A 13,817-nucleotide genomic window follows, 5' to 3' on the forward strand; every position below is an offset into this window, starting at 1 on the left:
CCCTGGGTCGGGAAGATCCCCTGAAGAAGGGGATGGCAACTGACTTCAGTATTCTTGCCTGGAGAATTCCATGGACAAAGGAGTCTGGCAGGCTACAGTCCATGGGGTCACAATGAGTCAGACATGACTAAGTGACTAATACTTCGACTTTTCAACTTGTCTGAGTATCTGCAGCATATCTAACACTCCAGGTGCTAAAGGACAGGTGTATCTGCCCTTTACAGAGTTGCAGTCCAGCAGTGACATGGTGTATTCATATGGGAAGGTGGCTGAGAGACCAAGTAAGTGCAGTAAATCATTTTTATTTTATTTGTTATCACTGAGAGGCCTCACAGACTTTCAGAACATTTTTAATGAAGTTCTTCAAAAGAATGGCAGATAGTTCTAAGTTTTCTTATACCAACTATACTGAACACAGTGGATTTTTCTTGTTTATGTTTTCTACAATGAAGGTATCTAAATGAAATTGATAGATGGGCTTCATTGTCATCTAAATATGAGACATTTGATGTTTTCACAACATTTGACATACTTGTCCAATGTCTCCTTGAAACATAATCCATTTACTTTTCATGAACTCACATTCTTCTGGCCTTTCTCCTTGTTTTAATGATTTATTGTTACATAACAAATTATCCCCCAAGACATATCATCCTAAAATAACAAATATTACTTCTCAGTTGCTGTGGGTCAGGTATCTGGGTGTGGCCTACCTGGGTAAGCTCTAGTTTAGGGTCTCCTGACATTGGCTGGCGCTGCAGTCATCAGAAAGCTTGACTGAAGCCAGAGGATCCACTTCCAGGATCATCTATGTTACCGTGGGCAGGAGAACTCAGCTCCTCAGCCTGTGAGCATCTCCATAGGACTCACTGTGTGGCATCCTCATGACATGGCGACTGGCTTCCCCCCAGAGCAGGTGATTCAAGAAAGCAAAGTGGAAGCTGCAGTGTCTTTCATGACTTGTCCTCAGAAGTCACACAGTGCAGTCTACACTATGTACACTTTACACAGGTCAGTCCTTTTCAGTGTGGAATTCAGTACGAATAACGGAGGAGGAGTGTTGGGGGTCCCATCTTGGAGGCTGACCTCCACCATCTGATTCATCCTTCTTCTTCCATGAAAGGTAGCCTATATTTACAGCTACGTAATTTTCTCAGCCTGCTTCCCCTTGGTAGAATTTGAGGGGGTCCAAGTGAAGAACTGGTCCTTGAAAAAGACCCTGATGCTTGGAAAGATTGAAGGCAGGAGGAGAAGGGGACAACAGAGGATATCGTTGGATGGCATCACCAACTCAATGGACGTGAGTTTGAGCAAGCTCCAGGAGTTGATGGTGGACAGGGAAGCCTGGCCTGCTCTGGGGGGAAGCCAGTTGCCATGTATGAGGATGCCACATAGTGAGTCCTACAAAGATGCTCACAGGCTGAGGAACTTAGTTCTCCTGCTCACAGTAACATGGATGATCCTGGAAGTGGATCCTCTGGCTTCAGTCAAGCTTTCTGATGACTGCAGCGCCAGCCAACATCAGGAGACCCTAAACTAGAGCTTACTCAGGTAGGCCACACCCAGATACCTGGTGTGCTGCAGTCCATGGGGTCTCAAAGAGTCGGATACGACTGAGTGACTGAACTGAGCTGAAAGGCCTCTTTCCCTTTTGTAGTGTATCCCTTTCAGTCCTAATTATTGTGAACACTTTATGTGTCTCCTAGGAATCTCACTGCAGTCACTCTATTAGGCAAGAGCCCCACCCACATATTTCTCTGAGATATATTCTATACTATGAGTTTCTCCTGAGACTGTTGAGGGACAAATGCCCTCGAGCTGCTTAGAAATCTTACTGTTTGAACCAGACCTCTTTCTGTTTGAACCAGAGGTACCAGTTCAGTTTAGGTCTCTAAAGATTCAGGTCTCAGAAGATTTTAGCCACCAGCTTGGTCACGCACTGTCATTTCCACAATCTACGGGCTGCCCTGACTAGCTGCCTCCACATGGGAGGAGCCTCTAGGATATGAAAACCAAGAAGGGGGCTCACTGGAGGCCAAGCTGGAGCCTGCTCCCACACTTCTGCATCTCACCAGTTTTTCATGATCAGTTTCTTCCGTGCTCAGCACGAGGCCCTTGTCTAAAACCACGGTTTCTCCTGAAGTGATCTTGTCCAAGCTCCTGGCTTTAATTTCCATCTCTATTCCAAATTCACTGATATAATACTAAATTTACAGTTCTAGCCCCACCCATCCAACCACCTCTGCACCTCCAGCTGGATATTTCACAAACACTTTTCAGTCAACATACCTAACATGAAATTCACAATCCCTCCAAATTCTTACAGGGTTCCTCTCCTTAATAGATGTCACCAGTGTTGAATTTCTCATGCCAGAAATCTGGGATGATCTTTGCTCCCGGCTGCCCTTAACCTGACACATCTGATCCACCTTTAGCCCTTGAGTTTACCTTCTGCCCATTCCCAGGGAACAGGTGTCACTGCTCTCCCCTGGCCGCAGTAACAGCCTCTCTTCTCTTCCATCTGCATCCACTTCTGTGTCCCTTTAACCCCTTCATGTGCTAAGCAGAGTGGTCTGACAAAGGTGTAAATCTGTGTCACTTCCCTACTCCAAGCTCTTGGGTTTAGGTTGAGAATCCTTAATGCAACCCAAGAGACTTTGCCTGATCTGACTCTGCCTACCTCTCCCTGGTCATCTCACACCATACTGCCTTCTCTGCCCGGCTACACCAGCTTCTTGCAGGGTCCTGAGTTCCGAGCTTCTCACACCCCCTCCCCGACTTACTGACCTGTGTGTTTATTTCATATCTCAGGTTCATTTTCTTCCGGAGGCCTTCCATGATCCTAACAATTGAGGGTTGGCCCTCCAGCCACAAGCCCTCGTAGCACCAGCTTCTCTTGTGTGGCCTTTCTCACAGCTGTCATAGTTCGAGTCATCATGTGTCGAATGCCTGTAAGTTCCACGAGGGCAGAAGTTTTCCTTGCTTACTCTTGTACCTCTAACACCTAGCACAATATGGGAATTCAGTAATAAGTATTTGTTATAAAAATACTTACTGAATTAATGTCGTTTTTCCTTCCAAGGGTGAATACCCATTGCTTCGTGTACATCACTTACTGTTTGTAATCTCTTGAAAACTGGGAAAATATCCAACCTACGAGAATTGTGTGTCAACTAAGTCAAGAGTAGATGAAGTCCAGTAAATCAGTAAGCTCAATCTCCATATAAATTGGTGGCATTCCATCCACATCAGAGCCAAAAAGCCAACCACTTAAAAATATTCAATCTATTATCTGAAAGGCAGCTCCTTTGCTTTCTAAGGTCAGGAGATACTGCAGTTAAGGAATTCCATTATTACAGGGTTCCCAACTTCCCTCAACCAGGTGGAGCCTCCAAACCTGCATAGAACTATGAAATGATGCTCAGCCTTGTGCATGGCTGGGGGACGGCAGAGGGGAATCTCCTAGACGCCTGAGCATAAGCCACCCAGCACTGCCACCCAAAACACTGCCTCCAAGGAATGGGTGAGCAGTTACCATAAGCCTGTGGGAGGGTCACACCATGTGACATAGAGCCCTGTCATGGAACCCAAAGGACATGCCAAAGCTGCTGGAGTCTGCAGGAAGGAAGAGGGGCCCAGCAGCCCTGTTCAAATCCTGGATTTGCTTAATGCTGCTCCAGTCATAGGTGGCAGAGGATGCCATATTAAGAACTGTAGCAGTTACAGAAAGGCCAATTAACTAATTGTGGCACCAAATTACCTAGGTTATCGTATTTCTCAAACTATAGAGTTGGCATAGGGATTCTTTTCAAGAGGAGGTTTTATTGTCCTAAATCACATAATATGCTGATTGTAAGAAATCCAGTATTGCTGTGTCATAGGTTTAATTTGTTTGCTCACAACGTTGGGGCATCTTCTACCGTGGATTCCTTCCAAATCCCTACCAGTTCACTGAGCCTTACAGACAGGTTAGAAGAAATAGCCTGCAGAATTCTACTCCCGGTCCCCAACACAGCCATGCACCCTAGAGTTAAGAACACCCCCTGTTAGCTGGCATGGGAAGCCGACACCAGCAATTCTTATTGAAGTTGTCACTGTTGGCTACCATCATCTCTTGCTGTGGAAGGTGACACCCACCCCCTCCCATTTCAAAACAAGAAATCCAATCGCAGCCCTTCCTTAGGACTGACCTCCACAAGCAAGACCTAGCCAATCAAAAAACTGCCCTCCTGATTGCGGTCATTGGGCCAGAGTGGGCCAATCAATGTCCTCTTCTCAACTTTTCCCGTGAACATTCAGCAGGGAAATATCTTTTGCAGAGGTTGCTTCTTTGAGGGGCGGTTGGGGGATTGTCGCTGGGCTTTGGGGCTGCCATGAACTGGCGTATCTCAGAGGAGAGACCAAATTCTGATAATGTTTGGGCTCCTGGTTCCAGTTGTGAGTTGAGCACAATAGGGCCATGAAATGGAGAGAGAGAGGAGGTCCTCAGAGCTGGCACCGTGCCTTTGCCTTCTGCCCAAGGCTCACCTCTTCCTGGACCGTGCTGTCATGTGAGTCTCCATATATTTTGTTTTCTGCTTAGCCTTTTGAGCTGGGTTTTTTCTCCGTGAATTGGAAAAGGTCTTGGTTTATAGTCTCCACTGCCCGATCCTGGGCACAGATGAACATCCTCTGTAGTTTCCAAAGGCACTCACTCTCCATTCTCCTGTGTACCCCCTTCCTTACAAAGAGGGCCTTTTTTTTAGCACCCCCACCCCCCACCCCCAGGGAACTGAACATTTGCTGGAGTTCTTCCAGAACGGACTAATTTCCTTTTCTAGAATAGCGTGTTTTGGACTGGGCACATATTTAAACAGTGTTGTTGAAACTCTTCCTCCAGTGGATCACCTTGAATGTTGAACGTGGTCCACTGGAAAAGGAAATGGCAAACCACTTCAGTATTCTTGGTTTGAGAACCCCATGAACAGTATGAAAAGGCAAAAAGTATGATACTGAAATATGACCTACCCATGTTGGTAGGTGCCCAATAAGCTACTAGAGAAGAGTGGAGAAATAACTCCAGAAAGATTGACAAGAGAGAGTCAAAGCGAAAACAACACCCAGTTGGGGATGTGACTGGTGATAGAAGCAAGGTCTGATGCTGTAAAGAGCAATATTGCATAGGAACCTGGAATGTTAGGTCCATGAATCAAGGTAAATTAGAAGTGGTCAAACAGGAGATGGCCAGAGTGAACATTGACATTTTAGGAATCAGTGAACTAAAATGGACTGGAATGCTGCTGCTAAGTCGCTTCAGTCGAGTCTGACTCTGTGCAACCCCATAGACAGCAGCCCACCAGGCTCCTCTATCCCTGGGATTCTCCAGGCAGGAATACTGGAGTGGGTTGCCATTTCCTTCTCCAGGACTGGAATGGTCAAATAATTCAGATGACCATTATATCTATTCCTGTGGGCAAGAATCCCTTGGAACAAATGGAGTAGCCCTCATAGTCAACAAAAGAGTCCAAAATGCAGTACTTGGTGCAGTCTCAAAAATGACAGAATGGTCTCTGTTGTTCATTTTCAAGGCAAACCATTCAATATCATGGTAATCCAAGTCTATGCCCCAACGAGTAATGCTGAAGAAGCTAAAGTTGAATGGTTCTGTGAAGACCTACAAGATGTTCTAGAACTAACACCCAAAAAAGATGTCCTTTTCATCATAGGGGACTGGAATGCAAAAGGAGGAAGTCAAGAGATAACCTACAGTAACAGGCAAATTTGGCCTTGGAGTACAAAACGAAGCAGGTCAAGCAGGTCTGCCGGGGTCCAGCCCTGGTGGATCCAGGGTAATTCAAAGGGTGGACGGAGTCGGCGAGGAGAGATTTATTTAATTAGAAATACAATATTAGGAAAAAATAGTGTAGTAGGAAAATGAGTGGAGAAAAGAGGCTGATTAACTTGGTTTACGTGGAAAACCAATAAAGTTCCAGACAAGGAACTTGCACCATCTACGTTGGGCCACAGGCACCCACTTGAATAGCAGAGGGTGCCCCGCCTTGGGCTCCTTCTCGAGTGGGTCTCAGAAGCCCGGGCAAGTAAGTAGACTCGGTGAGCCTCCGCGTTCCAAGGGATCAGCCTGAAAAGGAGAGGGAGGGAGAGGGGGCAAGAGAAAGAATCACACAGGGCAGGCCAGGCTTGTGGAAAAACCCCTCTCATCACTTTATTTTTAAAAGGTGTTTCTATACCCTAAATTTTACATAATGGAAGATACAGAGTCATGCAGGATCAGCAGTCCTGACTCTCTCTGTATATCTTTTTGTATACAAAAGGTCTCAGGTGATTTACATTATCTTCTGGCCAAGAGGCTTGTTAACACTTTTTGGCTCTCTTCCTTAATGAATGTTAATCTTGTTTCCCCTGAAGTGTTTTTCTTTAATCTGCATCTCCTTAAAGCACTAAAGTTACATCCCTATAGAACAAAGGCACAGTGGGTTATAACAAAGAAGGTACTTAACTCAAAGATCTAATGTTGCTACTTGTTTTTTCTATATACCAACTATATCAACAAATAAAAGATATGAAAATTTGGCAGCAAGTATTGGCTCAACAATGAAATGCTTAATCAGTTTTATTCTAATGATCTTGACACCTCAGAAGCCCCTGCATTCCTAGGATGTTTTAGCTTCCTGTGCCTCTCGTGGTTGGGAGACTGTAAACAATTCACAAGCTGTAAAAAGTCCGGGGGAACCTGTTAGGCAAGCTAGAGAGTTATCAGAGGGGGGTTGAACTGAAACATCCCTTTCAAATGCAGAAGACTAAAGCCCTGAGTTAACTTTTTCCAGAGTGCGTCAGAAGAGTGGAAAAGCACAGTACAATAAGGCAGGCAGATTCTGGTTTTTGGGGTACATGCTCAGGAAATTCCAGGGGGAACCCTGAGGCCTGACTCGCCTTGCCCATCAGGCCTCTCCACATGACCTTCTCATGGGTGGGATCTCACGTGCTGGCTCCCGGCACAGGTCAACAGCTTTGCCAAGAGAATGCACTGGTCATAGCAAACACCCTCTTCGAACAACACAAGAGAAGACTCTACACATGGACATCATCAGATGGTCAACACCTAAATCAGATTGATTATAGTCTTTGCAGCCAAAGATGGAGAAGCTCTATACAGTCAGCAAAAACAAGACCGGGAGCTGACTGTGGCCCTGATAATGAATTCCTTATTGCAAAATTCAGCCTTAAATTGAAGAAAGTAGGGAAAACTACTAGACCATTCAGGTATGACCTAAATCAAATCCCTTACAATTATGCAGTGGAAGTGAGAAATAGATTCAAGGGATTAGATCTGATAGAGTGCCTGAAGAACTATGGACGGAGGTTCGTGACATTGTACAGGAGGCAGTGATCAAGACCATCCCCAAGAAAAAGGAATGCAAAAAGGCAAAATGGTTGTCTGAGGAGGCCTTACAAATAGCTGAGAAAAGAAGAGAAAAAGGCAAAGGAGAAAAGGAAAGATAACTAATTTGAGTGCAGAGTTCCAAAGAAGAGCAAGGAGAGATGAGAAAGCCTTCCTCAGTGATCGGTGCAAAGAAATAGAGGAAAACAATAGAATGGGAAAGACTAGAGATCGCTTTAAGAAAATTAGAGAACCAAGGGTACCTTTCATGCAAAGATGGGCACAATAAATGGTATGGACCTAACAGAAGCAGAAGATAATAATAAGAGGTGGCAAGAATACACAGAAGAACTATACAAAAATGATCTTCATGACCCAGATAACCACAATGGTGTGATCACTCACCTAGAGCCAGACATCTGGAATTCAAAGTCAAGTGGGCCTTAGGAAGCATCACTACCAACAAAGCTAGTGGAGGTGATGGAACTCCAGTTGAGCTATTTCAAATCCTAAAAGATGATGCTGTGAAAGTGTTGCACTCAATATGCCAGCAAATTAGGAAACCTCAGCAGTGGCCACAGGACTGGAAAAGGTCAGATTTCATTCCAATCCTAAAGGAAGGCAATGCCAAAAGAATGTTCAAACTATTGCACAATTCACTCATCCCTCAAAAAGTAATGCTTAAAATTCTCCAAGTCAGGCTTCAACAGTACATGAACCATGAACTTCCAGATGTTCAAGCTGGTTTTAGAAAAGGCAGAGGAACCAGAGATCAAATGGCCAACATCCACTGGATCATAGAAAAAGTACAAGAGTTCCAGAAAACTATCTCTTTCTGCTTTATTGACTACATGAAAGCCTTTGACTGTGTGGATCACAACAAACTGTGGAAAACTCTTCAAGATGTGGGAATACCAGACCACCTTACCTGCCTCCTGAGAAACCTGTATGCAGGTCAAGAAGCAACAGTTAGAACTGGACATGGAACAACAGACTGGTTCCAAATAGGGAAAGGAGTATGTCAAGGCTGTATATTGTCACCCTGCTTATTTAACTTCTATGCAGAGTACATCATGAGAAACACTGGGCTGGATGAAGCCCAAACTGGAATCAAGATTGCTGGGAGAAATACCAATAACCTCAGATATGCAGATGACACCACCCTGAGCAGAAAGTGAAGAGGAACTGAAGAGCCTCTTGATAAAAGTGAAAGAGGAGAGTGAAAAAGTTGGCTTAAAACTCAACATTTAGAAAACTAAGATCATGACATCCAGTCCCATCACTTTATGCGAAATAGATGGGGAAACAGTGGAAAGAGTGACAGACTTTATTTTCTTGGGCTCCAAAATCATTGCAGACAGTGACTGAAGGCATGAAATTAAAAGATGCTTGCTCCTTGGAAGAAAAGCTATGAGTAACCTAGACAGTTACCAAAAAGCATTGACATTACTTTGCTGACAAAGGTCTGTATAATCAAAGTTATAGTTTTTCCAGTAGTCATTAATGGATGTGAGAGTTAGACTAAAAGAAAGCTGAGCACTGAAGAATTGATGCTTTTGAACTGTGGTGTTGGAGAAGACTCTTGAGGGTCCCTTGGACTGCAAGGAGATCCAACCAGTCCATCCTAAAGGAAATCAGTCCTAAATATTCATTGGAAGGACTGATGTTGAAGCTGAAACTCCAATATTTCGGCCACCTGATGTGAAGAACTGACTCATTTGAAAAGACTCTGATGCTGGGAAAGATTGAAGGCAGGAGGAGAAGGGGATGACAGAGGATGAAATGTTTGGATGGCATCACCAACTTGTTGGGCATGAGTTTGAGCAAGCTCTAGGAGTTGGTGATGGACAGGGAGGCCTGTCATGCTGCAGTCCATGGGGTTGCAAAGAGTTGGATAAGACTGAGCAACTGAACTGTTCAAACTCTATTGTTACATGATGAAATTATTTGATAAAATGGTTTGTTCCTCAGAATGGTTTGTTCTGAGGAAGCAACCATTGGCATCCTGTGGGAGCAGGGACTATTCCTGTTTTGCTGTTTTCTTTCTTCAGAAATCTCTTTCCTTCATCAACGCAATAAGTGCTTGTTGATTGGCTGAATGCACTTACCAGGTGACCTCACTTGAGATTATGACTCTGATATCCCAAGTATTCCTTTAAACCTGAAGTTCCTATCCCTACCTCAAAATAAGAACACTGGAAGCCCAAGGTAAAAAATACTGACAGTATTTCATAGGGCTTCCCTGGTGGCTCAGAGGTTAAAGCGTCTGCCTGCAATGTGGAAGACCCATGCGGTATTATTAACTATGGTCGTCATGCTTTATATTAAATATAAATATCTAGATTTATTTCCGGGGCTATCATCATACACAAAAAAAACTAACTATGCAAGAAGTGTTAATTAGCTTGACTGTAGTAATCATTTCACTTTGTATATGTATATCAAGTCATCGTGTTTTACACCTTAAATATATATAATTTTCATTAAAAATATATTTATATCTCTTTATATATATATATAGAGAGAGAGAAAGAGAGAGACTATGTATGTATAGACTCCAGAGGTGTGGTGTTAGGCAGAATAGCAGAGCCAGAAGCTCTAGGGTCAGCCCTTTCACCAAAACAACCAGTAAGCTGGGGGGAAATGAGCAGAACCAACAGCTGCAGAATGGTTATGTATAGTTTACCACAAATATACATGTGCAAAGTCTGAAAACTTTCCCTGGTGGTTGTGGTTCAGAAGCTCTATGTGGGTTGGGAGTCTACAATCCAGGTGTTCCTTATCTTCCAACAAGAAGGTTGAAAGTGCTGCCAGATAACAAACATGTGCTCCCTTTGCAAGATTCTAAGCATGCGGCTCCTGCATACTTGTTGCTTTCCCCTTCCAGTGCTGTGCACTGCTCACCTTTGCTGAACGACTGGAGGGGGAAATGGGGCTCACAGAAGAACCTTAAACCGAGGTGACCTCCTGCCTCCTTTTTCAACCATAGGCCCTGTGGTCTGTTGACTCACAAGCACGCTACTTCCCAGTGCTGATTCCTCCAGGCCACCTGGGAACCCGCTTCCTTTGGCCCAAGGGTTTCTTTTGTGATGCGTCTCTTGGGCCTGGTTACCTGATCTTTTGGGCACAAAGTAGCTGTTTGCTGTTGAAAATCTAACCAGGAATGGAGTCAACCAGACCACAGCACCCCTAAACTCTGCAGATTCATACAGTGTTACCCAACTCCACACACGGGGAAGATACTTCTGTTACTGAACTCAAGTGTAACTATGACCAAGGCAAAATCTAGCTCACCCCAAGAAATCACACAAAACAGTGACCTGGGCAAGTGTCTTGCAGCCAACAAGGAGTTGATCTGCAGTAATTTGCAAGGTTTATTTTTAACAGATCTGGTTGAAGCATGAAAGTAATTAAAACATTCTTCATTACTAATATGTGGTATTTTAATCCTGGCAAATATTCTAGATATGTTTTTCTCTGGTCCTCCTGGGGAGCCTTATTACAGATCTAAAAGTAAAATACTTTCTTACCAATACATATTTTTAGTTTGTGTTATGAGAACTGAGTTGCCATGTGCTGTTCACCATCTCTAGAATCTAGTGTCCTGAATAGCTAATAGGGCTCTGAAATGCTGCGCAGCTTTGAAGAGGAATTACTTGTTGTGTTGCTGGGGCAATTGCAACACCCACACTTAAGTTGTCATCATGCAATTTCATCAGGGTTTTTTGCTTCTAGATATGTTTATCACTAGGATAATGATGGATGTAATCCATCACCCTCGTTAACTAAGTTATTCAAAGAAGGTCATTCTCACTAGTTAATTGCTACTATTTGTTGAACATTTACTGTGTCTAAGTCTCTCTATATTTCCTAAACTTATGTAATTCTCTCAGTGCTTTAAAAAGTGGGGACTTTTATCATTCCCAGTGTACATGTGAGGAATTGGTGGTGTTGGGAAGTGAAGCATCTGGCCCAGGTCACCCAAGTCACTCGACCAGGAACTGGCAAAGCTTGGATTTAAGACACGTTCACTTGAATCCAGATATCAAACTCTTAAAAAAATCACAGTTGATTTACAATGTGTTAATTTCTATTGTACAGCAAAATGATTCAGTTATATATATATATACACTCATATTCTTTTCCATTGTAGTTTATCACAGGCTGTTGAATATAGTGCTGTGTGCTCTAACAGTAAGACCTTGTTTATCCATTCTATAGGTAACAGTTGACATTTGCTAATCCCAACCTCACAGTCCATCCCTTCTTCACCCCTCTTCTACTTGTCAACCACAAGTCTGTTCTCTATGTCCGTGAGTCAGTTTCACAGATAAGTTCATTGTCATATTTTAAATTGCATAAATATTTGATGTTATTTGCCTTACTCTTTCCAACTTCACTTAGTACAGTAATCTCTAGTTGCATCCATGTTGCTGCACATGGTGTGATTTGCAGTTTTTTCAAGATTGAGTGGTGTTCCATTGTGTATATATATGTACTACATCTTCTTGGTCCATTCTTCTTTGGTGGACAAGTTGCTTCCATGTCTTGGCTGTTGTGAATAGTGCTGCTGTGAGCATAGGGGTGCATGTGTCTTTTTTAATTATAGTTTTGTCTGGATATATGCCCAGGAGTAGGATTGCTGGATCATATGATAATTCTATTTTTGGTTTTTTGAGGAACCTCCATACTGTTTTCCATAGTGGCTGCACCAATTTACATTCCCACCAGCAGTGTAGGAGGGTTCTGTTTTCTCCATACCCTCTCCAGCATTTGTTATTTGTAAGTTTTTCAATGATGGCCATTCTGACTGGTGTGAGGTGGTACCTCACTGTAGTTTTTATTTGTTTCTCTAATGATTAACAACGTTAAGCATCTTTTCATGTACCTGTTGACCATCTGTATGTCTTCTTTGGAGAAATGTCTATTTAGTTGTTCTGCCTATTCTTCGAATGGGTTGCTTGGGTTTTTGTTGTTGTTGCTGCTGCTGTGGAGTTATATGAGCTGTTGTGTATTTTGGAAATTAAGTGCTTGTTGGTCCTATTGTTTGTGGATATTTTCTCCCATTCTGTAAGTTGTGTTTTTGTTTATTTCTTTGCTGTGTCAAAGTTTATAAATTTCATTAGGTCTCATTTGTTTGGTTTTGCTTTTATTTCTATTGTCTTGTGAGACTGACCTAAGAAAATCTTGGTACAATTTATGTAAGAGAATATTTTGCCTATATTCTCTTCTAGGATATTTTATGGTGTCAGGTCTTGCGTTTAAGCCTTTAAACCATTTAGAGTGTATTTTTGTCGGACACCAAACTCTTGATGACCCTGTCAGAGGTGGCTGTATCGTTTTAACATTACGCTATACGAGGCCAAACATCGCCTAAACTCCTTTTGCAATTAAAATAAATGGTTGTATTTATTTGCAGCAAAAAAAAGTTACTGTGCATAGTGACTTTTGCTGCACAAACCCTTAATAAGTCATAAGCAAAGCATTGTTTTACAGATGAATGTGCTATGTGGTGGAGCTGGGGTGTGTGTGTGTGTGTGTAGGCAGGTTAATCTATCGAATCTCATTTATTTAGTAAAGAGTATGGCATGTTAGAGCCCTAATAATCCACAAGGCATCCTCCAAGAATAAATGACTTGCTCTTGCATCTAATTACCAGCATTGGTCACATTTTACATAACCTAATCTCCTCTCCTCATTGGTATCCGAGAGCAGAGCCCACATATTACTCACTGTTGATTGATACCTGCCTTCCTTGCAATCTCTTACACCATTTTAGACACAGAGCACAGGCCTAATAAATATCTGTCAGAATAATGAAAACACAAAGTCCAAGTTTTAGACATGAGACAAGAGAATGGGGCAAGGTGCACATTAGAATGTGCATCTTGCCCCATTCTAATCAATATTTTTTTTACTGAAGTACAGTTGATTTACAGTGTTGTTAATTTCTGTTGTACAGTAAAGTGACTCAGTTATACACATACATTCCTTTCAATATTCTTTTCCAGTATGGTTTATCCCAGAGTATTGAATATGCTTCCCTGTGCTGTATAATAGGACCTTGTTGTTTATCCATCCTATATGTAATACTTCGCATCTACTAACCCCCGACTCCCAGTCCATCCTTCTCCCACCCTGTCTTCCCTTTGACAACTGCCAAGTCTGTCCTCTGTGTCCATGATTGTTCCATAGGTATGTTCATTTGAGTCATCATTTAGATTCCACAAATAAATGATACTGTATGTTGTTTGTCTTTCTGACTTCACTTGGTATGACGATCTCTTGGTCCATCCATGTTGCTGCAAAAGGCATTCTTTCATTCATTTTTATGGCTGAGTAATATTCCGTTGTGGACTTCGCAGCTGGCTCAGTGGTAAAGAATCTGCCTGCCAGTGCCGGAGACGTGGGTTTGATCTTTGGGTTGTTAAGATTCCCT

The sequence above is a fragment of the Oryx dammah genome, unplaced genomic scaffold, assembly GCF_014754425.2.
Source record: "Oryx dammah isolate SB20612 unplaced genomic scaffold, SCBI_Odam_1.1 HiC_scaffold_13, whole genome shotgun sequence".
NCBI classification, from domain to species: domain Eukaryota; kingdom Metazoa; phylum Chordata; class Mammalia; order Artiodactyla; family Bovidae; genus Oryx; species Oryx dammah.